This window comes from Ambystoma mexicanum, chromosome 6q, assembly GCF_040938575.1.
Source record: "Ambystoma mexicanum isolate Mex_15411 chromosome 6q, UKY_AmexF1_1, whole genome shotgun sequence".
NCBI classification, from domain to species: Eukaryota; Metazoa; Chordata; class Amphibia; order Caudata; family Ambystomatidae; genus Ambystoma; species Ambystoma mexicanum.
The window spans coordinates 626,269,422-626,282,588 of NC_090937.1; positions in this window are offsets into that span (position 1 = coordinate 626,269,422).

The window sequence follows — 13,167 nt, forward strand, 5'->3', positions numbered from 1 at the left end:
AGACTACAAATTTTAAACTAACTCAACTATTAACTAATTACACTAACTATGGAAAACCTACATTACCTATTTAAACTAACTATCAAACAGAAACTTAACTAACTAAACTAAAAGAAAAATCAAAAATGGCCACATACGACCCGGGGGGGAGGGGAGGCACCCAGGAGGGGGGAGGTACAGGGTGCTGCTCAACATCCACATGCGATGATGCTGAGCCAAAAAAAAATACCTCCATGGGCTCAACGCCTTCACAGCACGACCTATGTGGGAGATAGATGGTCGTCCGAGTCTGGCTCATCCTGGTAAGGAGGACGTGGCACAGTAGCCTGGCCATGTCTAGCCGCAGCTTGCCCCTCGTCGGCAGCAAGTCTGCCGGACAGGTGAGCCTGGTTCTGTGTGGCGATGTTACATAGGTCTGCATGCAGGACCTCACGTGATACACGTGCTTCCTCTTGCAAGGTAGCACGTGTAACACAGAGTTCCTCCTGCAAGGCCTGGCTGGACAACCGCTGCACCTCCCGGCAAGCCTGTAGCTCAGCCGAGATGGTGCGCTCAAGCTGTGCAAACCTCTCCTCTGCCTGCTGCCTCTGGGACATCATAAGGACACCCAGAGTGGATCTGAGGGAGGCATACTCCTCCCTCAGGGCATCCATGTGCGCCTCTGCGTGAGCAGCAATTGCTTGACGCAGAGACGACATTTCAGCCTGGCGTGCCCTGTCTGAGGCCGCCATGCCCAGCCTGAGTGAGCGGGCCGTGGACCGTGCCGCCTGCTGCTGGAGAAGCACCTGCCTAGCAGGGGGGAGCACAGATCGGGCCACACGCTCCATGCTGTCAGCGATGTTCTCCATTGCTGTCCCCTGCCGTTCTGAATTGGCAGTCATGTCTTGCTCCCACTCAGTATACAGCGGTTGCGCGCGGCGACCGCGTTGCCGGGCTTGACCCCTGCGGGACCCAAGGACCGGGGGTCCTCGCTGTGTTGGCACCGCCTGCGGCTGCACGACTACATGCCCCCGTCGACGTGATGTCCCAGGCACATCAGTGACTGGTGTGGAGGGTGACCCTGCGTCCCGATCCACCACGGGCGGCGGAACCAAGACTGTCTGATCCCTCAGTGCAGGGGTCGCAGACAGAGGAGTGTCCACATCAGAATCACTCACCCCTGACACATGGACTTGATGGTCATCCAACTCAACATGGACGTCAGAGTCGTCATCAAGGCTGGACTCATAGGCAGCCAGAGACAGGATGGACTGCAGCACTTGGGGGTTTTCGTGGCCTACCACCCCACGACCCCCACTAGTGCCGGGTTGATGTGGTCTTACCAACCCTGTGTCTGGCATGACAACACCATCCTCTGCATCCATTGCGTCATCACCTGAAAAATAGAGAGGAAAAGGTCAGTACACATGTCAGAAGCACACAACACACACACACACACCGACAGCAAAGGCATCTGGCAGACATGTGACACACAACATATGACCTTGCATGCATGCTGGGTCTACTTAGAATAGCTTCTGTGATCAGACCTGTTGAAAGGTGGCAGTTTGCATGGAAGTGGGTCTATGCAGTGCAGAAAATGTGTACGCCACTCACTACCTACATGTACAAGCACTCCATGGTGTGTGCCAGGAAATGTGAAGGCAGTGCAATGTCAAAATCAGACATCACGTGCATTGTGTATTCAATGTGTACCATGTCTAGAAGGCAAGCACCCCTCCACCCCAGTACCAAAGCAGGGATGTTTAGCATGGTATCAAAAGGCTGACCATACACCTGTGTATTGACAAGCAGTGTTGACTGGCATCAACAGCTTAATGTGATTTCAATTACAACACTGCAAATGATGCTGGGACAGTGGGCAGGACACATGATGGAAGATCCGGAGGCCGGCCACGTGTGAAGAAGACACGACAAGAGTTGGACAGAGTCATTGGCCATTGAACAGGCTGAGGCCTGTGAGCCACACAGATTGTCAGAGCCTAAACATGTGTGCAACGCAGGACTGAGCCACAGTTGACATGGGGAGGCCGATAATATGGCAGGCAATGTATGTAACCAAGGACTCATATTACAGTTATCATCCAGTCAAGGACACATAGGGGCATGTGTGCAATGCACATGGAGCATGAATGGGCACTCATGTCCCTGCGGGACATCTGACCCATGCACAGTACAAGTGGGATGCCCTGCATCGAGTACTAAGGCTGTACCACACGGCATATGTCTGGCAGTTTCTAAGCTGGAAGTTAGCATCTACACAGGACACATGAACATGAAACTACACATTGGCAAGAATGTAGCAGACCAGTGCAAAGGTGGAACTGGGGTGCAGAGTGGCGGAGGAGGGGCAAGGGAGCATGGCCACATGGAGTCCCGCATGCAGGCAGAGGAGACATGCATGACGGTGGCATTGCATTACTTACACATCAGAACCATGTACAGGTCACATGTAGCAGCAATCATGCACAACACATCCTACAAGTGAAACACACACGTCCTCAACAACTACGCATCAACACTCACTGGACTGGGCATCAAAGTCCAGCATCTCTCCCACACCTTCGACCAATTCTGGTGGTATGAACTCCGCAACGAGAGCCTCATGCGGAGTGAGTTCTTCCTCCTCTGGTGCAGGCCTACCGCCAGTCACCAGAGTCAAGTTGTAATTTGAGGCACGCTTGGCCTTAGTGCTGCGCTTGATGTCATTCCAGCGCTTTTTGCACTCCTGCGCCGTGCGCACCTCATGGCCGAATGAACTGACATGTTCCGCCACATGCTTCCAGTGGGTGTCACGTTGGGCAGCCGTAGTCTGACTATTGGCACCCACTAGCATGTCACGGCTGTGTCCCCGCACGTAGTCCACGAGGAAGTCCAGTTCCTGCTTACAGAAAGGCTTCTTCCTCGACGTGCAGGAGGTCGTGGCTGTGTGTGGGGTCCCAGCCTGTGCTGCAGATGCAACCTTCCTCCTCTTGGACTGTGGCGCAGACCCTGGCTGGCTAATGCCGCCCTGACCAGTATGGCCAGTGGGTTGGGTGGATTGAGCCGAGGGAGTGGCAGGTGGAGGGATGACCAAAGGCCTGACTTGTGTCAGTGGCAGCTGGGTGCCCACTAATGGACCCTGCACAGCAACATCAGCTGTGGCAGGGTCATTGACCGCAACGGTCCTGGTTGGCAGACTCACAACCGGGGTGCTGTTGGGTGCATCTGCCCCTGCACTTGCCAACACCCGGCTGTTCGGGGCAGCAGATGACATGACTGCTCCAGGGACACGTGTCTTGGTCTGAGCAGCCCGGCCTGCCCCAATGGTTTCCCCCCTGGCCTGTTGGAGATCTACCAAGGGCTCTTCAAGTGCCAACGCAGCCTGCGCTGGCAGACCCTGAGCCTGGGTGGCGGTGTCCACAACTGCACCTGCAGCTACCCCTACCCTTGGGCCCGTGGCAATCGATGAAACGGACTGCCGGGTCATACGGGTGCCAGTGCCAGATGCAGGAGCTGCATCCCCCTGAACCACAGGGGGTGGTGGCATGGCTGCACCAACACATGGCACAACATTGTGCTCAAGTGGCGCACCCCTGCCTCTTCCCCCTCTGTGGCTGCCCTGGACACCCTGGAGTCCCCCTACTCCCTGGTCACCACGGCCACGTCCCCGACCACGCCCGCCACGAGGAGGACGCCCAGCTGAGGCGCCCCTCACCTTTGGTAGCCTCCCTACCATGGCACAGATGTAATAGTGCTGGCACAGATGGAGTGGTGCCAATGGGAGGTGTACAGCACAATTGACCTGGGCAATTGGGGTGAAGGGGGTGGGAAGCAAGATGTTAACAGCCCCCCTGCACCTGCAAGGCTGTATGTGACCCCGGTGATGTGTTGACGGGTCACGCAACGCTCAGGCACCCCAAAACTGCAGTAAAACCGTGCACGCAACCCTGCAGCCTACGTGCGTGGATTAAACCTCCCGCAGTACGCGGTGGCACCCAGTAACACTTATAACGCGTACGCGTGGGACACGCAGGCTACGATGACATCGAAAATGGGTGCGATACACAGGGGCACCCGCAGTGGGAAAAGGAGCGTTTGCGACTCACCGTCTGACTAGCGCGATGCAGAAAAACACGCGTAGCCAATACCCCCGCCAAAAGAAGAGATACGTCCTTGAGAGCTGTGAAGTAGATGGCGCGCGAAACAACTGGAAGCAGCAACACACGTCGGTCTCCACGAAAGGCACGTACAGCGAACTGCTGGGCCGCTCACCTTTAACCCGTGCTGAGGGAAACGCACGCGCGCGTCACGTCACATGCGGACGTGCACTTTTTCACGTTTGATTACGCGCATTACACGCGGACGTGCAGTTTTTCACGCGCGCACGCTTATGCATGGGCCCTTTCCTCCTATTACACGCGGACGTGCAGTTTTTCACGCGCGCTTACGCGCATTACACGCAGCGTGCAGATTTTTCACGTGCCTAATCACTCCGTATGAAGCTGGCCACGCGAAAACACACGGAAGACCACGCTCCTGCCCAGAAGGCCAATTCACTGGCCCCCAGTGCCCCAAGCAGCCTCCCACATGCCATCTGCTGCTGCCTGCCTGTCTGCCTGCTGCCACCGTGCCCTGCCATTTGGTGCCTGCACATCAGCCATCTGCAGGGGTCCAGTTGCTGTGTCCACCCCTGCTGGTACAGAAGAGTCCTGACTCAAATGACATCGCTCCACAGCCCAGCCCCAGGACCCAGTTGGTCACCCTCTCCTGCCCCTGGGGTTGCCATGTCGAGCACATCCACATCTGACACCAGTTGCAACCCCCGGCCAGAGGGGCAGAGGGGCAGAGGGGCACCAGCTTCACTGCCACCGAAGTTGGTGTCCTGGTGGAGCATGTCCTGGGGCAGTATGATGCCCTCTTCGGATCGTCCCGCGCCAACAGGGAAGGACGGGAGAGGACGCGGAGGGGGTGGCAACCCGCACCATCCAGAAGGTCAAGAAGCGCTGGGAGGACTTGAGGTCCAGGACCCTCATGAAGGCCCGGCGCCTTGTGGAGGGGGGCCGGGGCCGCATGAGTTCCATCCAGTTGAGGGTCCTGGAACGCGCACACCCAGCGCTCCACAGCCAGGTCCTTGAGAGGGAGACCCGTCTGGAGTTGAGCGGTAAGTGGCCAAGCATTGCTGTGTGAGACAGGGCATGTTGCAGTGTGCTGGTTGTCTGATACTTGCCTGCATGTGTGACATAGGCCATGTACGCATGTATGTGTGCAGGGACATCATGGTAATGCATGTGCGACCTGTAATGTGTGAACCGCATGGTTGTTGCATGTGTTTGATTGTGACATGGGGAGCCCTGTGCAGATTGCACACATGACAGCATGGAAGTCTCTGTTCCTGGACATGGGTGGGGGCCTGGTTGAGGCTGCCCCTGGTGGCTGGGGGGGTGGGGGTGCTGGGAGACATGAGTCGGACATGGGTGGGGGCCTGGTGGAGGCTGCCCCTGGTGGCTGGGGGGTGGGGGTGCTGGGAGACATGGGTGGGGGCCTGGTGGAGGCTGCCCCTGGTGGCTGGGGGGTGGGGGTGCTGGGAGACATGAGTCGGACATGGGTGGGGGCCTGGTGGAGGCTGCCCCTGGTGGCTGGTGGGTGGGGGTGGTGGGAGACATGAGTCGGACATGGGTGGGGGCCTGGTGGAGGCTGCCCCTGGTGGCTGGTGGGTGGGGGTGGTGGGAGACATGGGTGGGGGCCTGGTGGAGGCTGCCCCTGGTGGCTGGTGGGTGGGGGTGCTGGGAGACATGGGCGGGGGCCTGGTGGAGGCTGCCCCTGGTGGCTGGGGGGGTGGGGGTGCTGGGAGACATGAGTCGGACATGGGTGGGGGCCTGGTGGAGGCTGCCCCTGGTGGCTGGTGGGTGGGGGTGGTGGGAGACATGGGTGGGGGCCTGGTGGAGGCTGCCCCTGGTGGCTGGTGGGTGGGGGTGGTGGGAGACATGGGTGGGGGCCTGGTGGAGGCTGCCCCTGGTGGCTGGGGGGTGGGGGTGCTGGGAGACATGGGTGGGGGCCTGGTGGAGGCTGCCCCTGGTGGCTGGTGGGTGGGGGTGGTGGGAGACATGGGTGGGGGCCTGGTGGAGGGTGCCCCTGGTGGCTGGGGGGTGGGGGTGCTGGGAGACATGGGTGGGGGCCTGGTGGAGGGTGCCCCTGGTTGCTGGGGGGGTGGGGGTGCTGGGAGACATGAGTCGGACATGGGTGGGGGGCTGGTGGAGGCTGCCCCTGGTGGCTGGGGGGTGGGGGTGCTGGGAGACATGAGTCGGACATGGGTGGGGGCCTGGTGGAGGCTGCCCCTGGTGGCTGGGGGGTGGGGGTGCTGGGAGACATGAGTCGGACATGGGTGGGGGCCTGGTGGAGGCTGCCCCTGGTGGCTGGGGGGTGGGGGTGCTGGGAGACATGGGTGGGGGCCTGGTGGAGGCTGCCCCTGGTGGCTGGGGGGGGTGGGGGTGCTGGGAGACATGAGTCGGACATGGGTGGGGGCCTGGTGGAGGCTGCCCCTGGTGGCTGGGGGGGTGGGGGTGCTGGGAGACATGGGTGGGGGCCTGGTGGAGGCTGCCCCTGGTGGCTGGTGGGTGGGGGTGGTGGGAGACATGGGTGGGGGCCTGGTGGAGGGTGCCCCTGGTGGCTGGGGGGTGGGGGTGCTGGGAGACATGGGTGGGGGCCTGGTGGAGGGTGCCCCTGTTGGCTGGGGGGGTGGGGGTGCTGGGAGACATGAGTCGGACATGGGTGGGGGCCTGGTGGAGGCTGCCCCTGGTGGCTGGGGGGTGGGGGTGCTGGGAGACATGAGTCGGACATGGGTGGGGGCCTGGTGGAGGCTGCCCCTGGTGGCTGGGGGGTGGGGGTGCTGGGAGACATGAGTCGGACATGGGTGGGGGCCTGGTGGAGGCTTCCCCTGGTGGCTGGGGGGTGGGGGTGCTGGGAGACATGGGTGGGGGCCTGGTGGAGGCTGCCCCTGGTGGCTGGGGGGTGGGGGTGCTGGGAGACATGAGTCGGACATGGGTGGGGGCCTGGTGGAGGCTGCCCCTGGTGGCTGGGGGGGTGGGGGTGCTGGGAGACATGGGTGGGGGCCTGGTGGAGGCTGCCCCTGGTGGCTGGGGGGGGTGGGGGTGCTGGGAGACATGAGTTGGACATGGGTGGGGGCCTGGTGGAGGCTGCCCCTGGCGGCTGGGGGGGTGGGGGTGCTGGGAGACATGGGTGGGGGCCTGGTGGAGGCTGCCCCTGGTGGCTGGGGGGGTGGGGGTGCTGGGAGACATGAGTCGGACATGGGTGGGGGCCTGGTGGAGGCTGCCCCTGGTGGCCGGGGGGTGGGGGTGCTGGGAGACATGAGTCGGACATGGGTGGGGGCCTGGTGGAGGCTGCCCCTGGTGGCTGGGGGGTGGGGGTGCTGGGAGACATGAGTCGGACATGGGTGGGGGCCTGGTGGAGGCTGCCCCTGGTGGCTGGGGGGTGGGGGTGCTGGGAGACATGGGTGGGGGCCTGGTGGAGGCTGCCCCTGGTGGCTGGTGGGGTGGGGGTGCTGGGAGACATGGGTGGGGGCCTGGTGGAGGGTGCCCCTGGTTGCTGGGGGGGTGGGGGTGCTGGGAGACATGAGTCGGACATGGGTGGGGGCCTGGTTGAGGCTGCCCCTGGTGGCTGGTGGGTGGGGGTGGTGAGAGACATGGGTGGGGGCCTGGTGGAGGCTGCCCCTGGTGGCTGGGGGGTGGGGGTGCTGGGAGACATGGGTGGGGGCCTGGTGGAGGCTGCCCCTGGTGGCTGGTGGGTGGGGGTGCTGGGAGACATGGGTGGGGGCCTGGTGGAGGCTGCCCCTGGTGGCTGGGGGGTGGGGGTGCTGGGAGACATGGGTGGGGGCCTGGTGGAGGGTGCCCCTGGTGGCTGGGGGGTGGGGGTGCTGGGAGACATGGGTGGGGGCCTGGTGGAGGGTGCCCCACAGTGCTGGGGGGTGGGGGTGGTGGGGAACAGGAGTTGGACATGGGTGGGGGCCTGCTGGCAGGTGCCCCACAGTGCTGGGGGGTGGGGGTGCAAGGGGACATGTGGCTTGGCTGGGGGGCATGGCCATGGTGGATGGGCTGCCTGTGGGACATGACATGGGGTGCAGGGTAGTCCCCTGTGGTGTGGGATGCCTGCAGAGGTTGTGGAGGGGGTAGAGGGGAGACCTGGGAGGACCCACACTGCCAATTCACGTCTTGAACTTCCCGCACACCCACCACCCGCGCACCCCTGAAATCCACGTACCCAGGCCAATCGCGTGTAGACTTTCTCGCGCACCCCTGAAATCCACGTACCCAGGCCAATCGCGTGTAGACTTTCTCGCGCACCCCTGAAATCCACGTACCCAGGCCAATTGTGTGTAGACTTTCTCGCGCACCCCTGAAATCCACGTACCCAGGCCAATCGCGTGTAGACTTTCTCACGCACCCCTGAAATCCACGTACCCAGGCCAATCGCGTGTAGACTTTCTCGCGCACCCCTGAAATCCACGTACCCAGGCCAATCGCGTGTAGACTTTCTCGCGCACCCCTGAAATCCACGTACCCAGGCCAATCGCGTGTAGACTTTCTCGCGCACCCCTGAAATCCACGTACCCAGGCCAATCGCGTGTAGTCTTTCTCACGCACCCCTGAAATCCACGTACCCAGGCCAATCGTGTGTAGACTTTCTCGCGCACCCCTGAAATCCACGTACCCAGGCCAATCGCGTGTAGTCTTTCTCGCGCACCCCTGAAATCCACATACCCAGGCCAATCGCGTGTAGACTTTCTCGCGCACCCCTGAAATCCACGTACCCAGGCCAATCGCGTGTAGACTTTCTCGCGCACCCCTGAAATCCACGTACCCAGGCCAATCGCGTGTAGACTTTCTCGCGCACCCCTGAAATCCACGTACCCAGGCCAATCGCGTGTAGACTTTCTCGCGCACCCCTGAAATCCACGTACCCAGGCCAATCGCGTGTAGACTTTCTCGCGCACCCCTGAAATCCACGTACCCAGGCCAATCGCGTGTAGTCTTTCTCGCGCACCCCTGAAATCCACGTACCCAGGCCAATCGTGTGTAGACTTTCTCGCGCACCCCTGAAATCCACGTACCCAGGCCAATCGCGTGTAGTCTTTCTCGCGCACCCCTGAAATCCACGTACCCAGGCCAATCGCGTGTAGACTTTCTCGCGCACCCCTGAAATCCACGTACCCAGGCCAATCGCGTGTAGACTTTCTCGCGCACCCCTGAAATCCACGTACCCAGGCCAATCGCGTGTAGACTTTCTCGCGCACCCCTGAAATCCACATACCCAGGCCAATCGCGTGTAGACTTTCTCGCGCACCCCTGAAATCCACGTACCCAGGCCAATCGCGTATAGACTTTCTCGCGCACCCCTGAAATCCACGTACCCAGGCCAATCGCGTGTAGTCTTTCTCGCGCACCCCTGAAATCCACGTACCCAGGCCAATCGTGTGTAGACTTTCTCGCGCACCCCTGAAATCCACGTACCCAGGCCAATCGCGTGTAGTCTTTCTCGTGCACCCCTGAAATCCACGTACCCAGGCCAATCGCGTGTAGACTTTCTCGCGCACCCCTGAAATACACGTACCCAGCCCAGTCGCGTATGGAAACACCCGCACACCCCTGGAATACACGCTCCCAGCTCTGCGTTTGCTGCTGCCCTTTGCGCTCGGTTGGGGATTTTGATGGCTTTTCCCTGCGCGAGAGGCGTTCTTGGAGGCGTAACTGGCGCTGCTGCAGGGTCGCTGCGCAACTGTGCGCCACGGCTGGTTTTGGTGGCTGGAATCCATGAATACGCTGTGCGCAGAAATGGATTTTAGCGCACGCGGCTGGCGCAGGGATTCGCACGCGCACACTGTGCGCCAGCCGCGTGCGCCACTTGTGCGCTGAATTCTATGAATCGGCCCCTAAGGTGCACCCAGCTCCCCTACCAGGGAGAACGTGCATGTGATTATGCTAAAATTGACTTTAGGGAGCCAAATGTGGGAAAAAGCATATTGGGCTTTGTAAAGAAATGTCAGTGGACAGCTAAGTCTGTGATCGAAGTAAGGGTCCACCCCTGGGCAAACTCCAATCCCCACACTGGAAACAGCTCCTGCAGGCCTGTGCTTAGTGGTGCTTACACAGTCCCCTTTGGGGACAGGACATTAGGCAATTCATTCATTCTGTACAAAAACGGAGTGACAAGCGCGGAGATAGTGGGCTGTCCCATCAGGCGAGGAGCTACCAATAGAAGTATGCTCCTCTGGGGGACATGAATAGGTTATAGGGGTGCAGTTTATGGTTCATTTATAATGTGGATGAAATGTATAATTTGTTATTGTTGTTGATGATTTATGTGTGTCATTATGTGTGTCATTATGTACTTTTATATACTCATGGCTGAAATAAAGTTATTGAGCGTGAGATTGATCGACAGCATGGAAACGGCCATCTTTTTGTAGTACTATCATATCAATTAGAGCAGGAATATCAGCGTTTTAAGAGGCAGTTATTTGAAAACCTTGAATCAACCACTTCACATGAATAGTAGGACTTGCGCACTAGATGCATTTCTTTACTGAGTCACCATCTCTGCTAAGCCTGTAACAGCTACATTTCAAAGAGTGGCTGGTCAATGGTTGGGCACTAGCATAGTTAGAATGGGTATATATGCAAGGAAAACAGAACAAAGTGAATTAATTAATGGCCAAAACAATCTCAGCAAATGGAGCGATGGTGGATGGGTGGTGTCAAACTAAAACAATGCTATCTCCACGAGCTGGCATTTTTAAACCCTGAATCAGATCCTAACTGGAAAGTTCAAGCAAGAATCATCAACTGTAAGTGTTGACAGGACCATGATGTATGGACAATAATTGTTATTTGGTAACTCATCTCCAGTATTTGTCCACCCCAATGCCCAGAGCTTTGTAAAGTGTTCCAGCCATCAATATCCACTATTGCATACATTTTCGGACACATTGCTGGATTCCTTTTAGCACTATGTTCTACTGTGCATCAATACAGGTGCAGTCAAGTTCCTATTCCATGTGGCCTGTAAGGAGGGAGAAAGAGAGTCATGCGTCATCCATTAAGACAGGTACTATTAGAGGCCAGGAAAATCAATGTGTTAATCCACTTTGCAGGCTGTGGCAGCAAAACAGCAGATAAGTAACTGGAGAATGACCCCAACCCCTTTGGAATTATTAGATGCTTTATCTAAACAGCATTTCATCTAGAAATTCTTCCTTCTGTGTTGTTCACTCAAATGGAAATGAGCATACAATTTAGTGCACGATACTATGATGGCCTAATCTTGATTGTATATATTCGGTATGTGTCTCACTGGCAGAGATCCCACATTCAGGCCAGAAGATGGCACCTCAATGTATTGTCAGTTTGTGATAATCCCAGAGAAGGGCATCACGACCAAAGTGAAGATCAACATGGAGGAGATTCTGGATTTGTATCCAATTGAATTGAATGTAGCATAGTCCAACATCAGATTATTGACTTGGTGTTTTTCTCACCACGAAGCAAGGCAACATTCTTAGTTGAACAATGTGTATGTCTTTTGAAAGTTATTCATTTCAGAGCATTGTCTTCTTGCAGATACATTTTGGCAAGAACACATGAAAAACTACCCACTGCACTGGTATATCCATTACTCACCAAGTACCAAGGTTCCCCATATGAACCCATCAAACATGTCTTTATTAGCAACAACCACCACCAAACTAGTAGAAGAGGGGGCATATCTAATCAATTGGCACAGTTAAGCCTTGCTGAATGCACCATCCTAACCGTATTTTGCCTCAAAGGGTTGGACCCTACCTGATCCATCAAACCCTGTCACTAGTAAATGATTGCCATACGAGTATACGTTTTGTGGGATCATGTCATGCAAGTCTGATTTTAAATGGATTATGTTATATAGAGAAAAAAGATCAAGGTCTATTTTCATTGTGATTCAAGAGATGGTAACTGCTGCCTAGTTCTGCTAATTCATTTTCTGTCCAGCAATACATCAATGTGTTTCAATGGTATCCATCACAACAAGATATTCTATGACAAACAGTCAAGAAGCTATGGTGGGATCTCTGTGCAATGGTTCAATGAAAAAATCGAGGGAGGCATCACGTAACCTTATATAGGGAGTGAGATTGCTCAGAATTCGATCAAATGATATTTCAGCTCGGGTAGGGGGTTGGGTGGAGCAGAAGTTCCTGCAATGCAGTGCACATACAAACTGCCACAGGTTCTGAATGATGGGCTACGTTTGTAGCTTTAGATCTCAGAGAATCTTGGTGGAAATCATTTCAGTAAAACTAATACACATACACAAATGTTTTGTATATCAGAAACAACTTTGAGGCACAGAGGCTTGGCAACAGCAGCCAGACGGTGAGAAGCAATGACTAAGCGTTGTGTTCCACTTTCTAACTCTACACCTCTTAGGCCGACTGAGATACGTATGTATTATATGTGTTCGGACAGGTTAGGTGACTTTCAGTCAAATGCAATGTCCCTACTGAGTACAAGGACATGTGAACCGTGGAACAGGACCTTTAGCCAGGGAACAGTCAATCTGTTGTGCGTAGGATGAAATATAGCAGAAAGTAAGTGCTATTTGTTGCTGCATTACAAGCACACATCTTTACATGTAGGTACGCAATGGTATCAACAGCTCCTGGTATGCCAGAAGTTGGAGGAGTTCAATGGCTTCTCAAAATTGCAAAAACATTATGCAGAGTCTTGAATTAGATTGGAAACAAGGTTGAGGCATTTGACCACCTGGGGAACAGGTTCCGTTATAGTCGCACCTAGACTCAACAGGTGGACAAAAGTGATTTTCTGTTCATCAGCCATGGTGGAGACGCTAGTGTTTTTCTAATTGACATGGGGCAGGGCTACCTCCCAACCTTAGAGGTTTATAATGTCCAGGTACATTCAGCAATACTTTATGGTGCTGAAATGTGTGGACATACATTTAAAAAACAGGTGATTAATGAAAACCGATTTTTAAAGAAATTGGGCTCTCCAAAGTGGTACAGCCAGCAGAAAACCAATCATAAAAAAGTTGGTTTTATGTGCATTGAATCTGAGGGCAACATCATAACCTTTTGTGATGGGTCAAGGTTTAAAAATGTTCTTGCCTCAAAGCCTA